This window comes from Bubalus kerabau, chromosome 10, assembly GCF_029407905.1.
Source record: "Bubalus kerabau isolate K-KA32 ecotype Philippines breed swamp buffalo chromosome 10, PCC_UOA_SB_1v2, whole genome shotgun sequence".
In the NCBI taxonomy this organism is placed as follows: Eukaryota; Metazoa; Chordata; class Mammalia; order Artiodactyla; family Bovidae; genus Bubalus; species Bubalus kerabau.
This window is the reverse complement of record NC_073633.1, coordinates 19,175,454-19,179,335: the sequence shown is the minus strand read 5'-3', so window position 1 is coordinate 19,179,335 and position 3,882 is coordinate 19,175,454.

The window sequence follows — 3,882 nt, the reverse complement described above, 5'->3', positions numbered from 1 at the left end:
AAGCCCTTACTGCCCCACTGATGAGAACAATGCCTAGCTGGTGGCTGCGGCAAGTTGAGATATAGGTGAAGCAGGCACTGGTTGGGCAAGGGATGTACAGAGGAACCTGGTGAACTACAATCCATGGGGTCATATAATGTTAGATAGGACTGAGCAACTAACACACACACTCATACCCCCACACACTGTGTAACACAGGGAACTATATTCAATATCCTGAGTTAAACCATGATGGAAAAGAATATTTTTAAAATGTATATATGTGTGTAAGTGAATCACTTTGCTGTATGGCAGAAATTAACACAACATTGTAAATCAACTATACTTCAATTAAAAACAGTTTTTAAGCCTAAAAAAAAAAGAAATATTTGCTGAGTAATTGGTCAACACCAATAATATAACCTTCCTTGACCAGTGTGAGGACAGAATTCACTGCATAAATTCTTACTGCTTAGCACAAGCTGAAGTGTGTTCTATGTTTCATAAATTATGGGAATGGGAACAAGCTTTTTCCTCTTAAAAAATATCAAATTCTAGTATATTAAGGCCTGATGCCAAGAACTATGAGATTGTCGGGATAATCTAAGGTCTAGATTCTAGGCAGCCCTGCCTTCAGTTGTTTACAGTCTAATGCTAGGAGATAATGAACAGTGCACCGCTCCTATCTTAACCTTGGCTTCTGCTTAAGCCCACAGATTTGTGCTCTGTCTTCTATACCTGAACTGGTCAATGAGAAGTTAATGAACTAAGAAGTCTGCCAAGCCCTAAACCAACAACTGTCCCAAATATTGACTAGACAGACTGATCAGCCTCAGACAATTCACCATGAATGATGGAGGGGGTGATTCGCAGTGAAAGATGGGGATTCAATCATACAGCAAACAGTACTGGATTAAATTGTCTCCCATAATACCAACGCAAACAGCTACGCCATCAAAATTACGAATTGCCACTTAGGCTAATATATTTTATTTGCCTCTCGCCAAGAGTCATGACAGCGACTGAACAACAACAACAAAATTTTGTTTGCCTGATGCCCTCTGGAGCTGTTTATGTCTCTGCAAAGATGACAGATGAATGTGGTATCTTAGTTTGGAGTAAGAACAATGAGGTCTTCTCTAAGTTTTGGAATAGACTTCCCATGTGTTGCTAATAGTAAAGAACCTGCCTGCCAATGCAGAAGATTCGGGTTCCATCCCTGGGTCAGGAAGATCCCCCATAAAAGGCAATGGCAATCCATTCCAGTAATCTTGCCTGGGAAATCCCATGAACAGAGGATCCTGGCAGGTTACAGTCCATGGGGTCACAAAGAGTCAGACATGACTGAAGCCACTTAGCATGCACGCATGCATGTTCTTATGTATAAGCTTTGTATACCAGCTCTCAGGACAGCTGTCATCTTTTACAACACCCAGTGAACTCTAAGTACAAATGATGCATTTACTCCTAAGGAAAAAAATGGACGTAGAGTTGTAGTTTTTTCCTGTTTGGCTTCCACATCTCCCTTAGCCTTGAAGAAACTTCAAGGGATCCAAGGCTGGATATCTCGGGCAAGCAGAGCAAATGAGCATCTTCCCTGGGAATCTAGAACCAAAACTATTAATAAGAGATTCCATTTTCAGTAGGACTGGTTTATAGAAAGGACTTAGAAACTCAGGATCTGAGAGTGATGACTTCTGCCACATGGCCTGTGGAACAAAGAAAGTCAAAATGCAGCAGAAAAAAGCAAGATGGAGAGGATGTAAAATGAAAGAGAACGTTCTGGCACCAATCCATGTTCTTTTCTGAGATTTGGTTACTTATTGGGATTCTGTGAGACTCTTCTGTATCCTAACAAACCTCTTTTTGCTTAACTTGGTGCAAATTTTCTTCTATCACCAATTTGTCATTACCAATTATATTTGGCTTAATATATTAGAAGATTCAAAACTAATACACTATTTTGTGGTAAACATAAACTGCAATAAGAATCTGAGCACATATAATACAATGGTGCTAGAACATTGTCAAGAAATTCTTGTGAAATGAATTGAGACCAGTGATTTCCTGGTAAATGCTTACTGATGGGCTTTGTTTATAGGTAGGTGGGAGGGGTAGGCCCTAATCTGTAGCTTTTGCCAATTTCCAAGGTGTAAATACTCTCAAGATATCAATGTGAAGTCAGCACATACAGAGTTAGAAGTAGCATACTATTATATAGGACTTCTACAATACACATACGAGACGTAAATTACCTCAAAAGCATTGCTAATAGTAACATGTAGTAAAATAATTAGTAAATGATGAGGATTGAATAAAGATTTATCACTTTTGTTTTAAATAGAATGTACTTAATACCTTCCAATTTATGCTATTTAATTTTAATGATGGCTGTTTAATAACTGAAATTCCTATAAATTTGACCATCTGCTTTTGCAAACTGGTACAAACTGACTCTAGCACACCACTGATTAAGATGAATGTTGGTCAAATTCTCAGATTTATTACCAGGTTAATATAATCGTTAGGGAAACCACTGACTGAAACCACACACCTTGGCCTGGCCTGATTGTAACCACTTGTAGGAGTTAATCTTACAATAGGAGGTCCTGGTAACAAACTTGAAACTAACAAGCTACCAACACCCAGAAGAATTTGGGAAAGGTCAAAAGGAGAGAGACTCCAGTCCATATGTTTTGCTAATCTGCCAGAATCCTTCTTGCTGGAATCCATCTAGGCTGCTGCTACATGTACAAGCTGAGCAGGTCCTTGCTGAGCCACGTACAAGTCATCAGGAAGGACTCTGAGTGAGAATGATAGGCCTGAGACAACCTGGAAACTAACCCCAATACCATAAACCCCGAGACTGTGAGCCACATGTCAGAGCAATTCTCCTCATTTCCCTTTCCCTACAGCTCTCCACCAGGGTTGTTGTTGTTGCTCAGTCGCTTAGGCATGTCCAACTCTTTGCGACCCCAGGGATTGCAGCATGCCAGACTTCCCTGTCCTTCACCATCTCCCGGAGCTTGCTCAAACTCGTGTCCATTGAATCAGTGATGCCATCCAACCATCTCGTCCTCTGTCATCCCCTTCTCCTCCTGCCTTCAATCTTTCCCAGCATCACGGTCTTTTCTAATGAATTGGCTCTTTGCATCACGTGGCCAATATATTGGAGCTTCAGCATCCGTCCTTCCAATGAATATTCAGGGTTGATTTCCTTTAGGATCGACTGGTTGGATCTCCTTGCAGTCTAAGGGACTCTCAAGAGTCTTCTCCAACACCACAGTTCAAGAGCATCAGTTCTTCGGTGCTCAGCCTTCTTTACCACCGGGGTGTCCTTTCCCAATAAAGTCTCTTGCCTTGTCAGCAAATGTGTCTCCTCAATCAATGCATTTTTGAGTGTTCGACAAGAACCCACTCTTAGGTCCTGGAAGGGGTCCACCTTCCTGCAACATAATAACTGATACAGAGTAATCTTACCTAACCCTTCCTTCCTATGGCTTGACATGACACATACATTGTTTTGTTGTTTCTAAGTAAGAACTTTCTCATTTCCCCTGGAAGCTGTTCTAAATGTTTACCCATCCTTCTTTCTAAATAAGTGATGCCCCACCCTTTCCAAGCCCTTATCCCCCACCCCTAAGCTTAAGCTACGAGCCATTTCCTCAGGGACATCAGGTCATTAATTGCAGTCAGCCCATCCAAACCTGAACTCATTATTTTCTGCCTGAACTTGCTCTTCCTCCCCACTCTTCACCTATTTACAACCTAACCACAAAGAACTATTTGTTCTCTATCTCATTTAATATCATCTCAAATTCTCTCTGTTTACCAAGGTGGAACCCTGAATGCAGTGTCTCCCAACCTAGGCGACATTCAAAAATACCTGCACCTGAGTCCCAT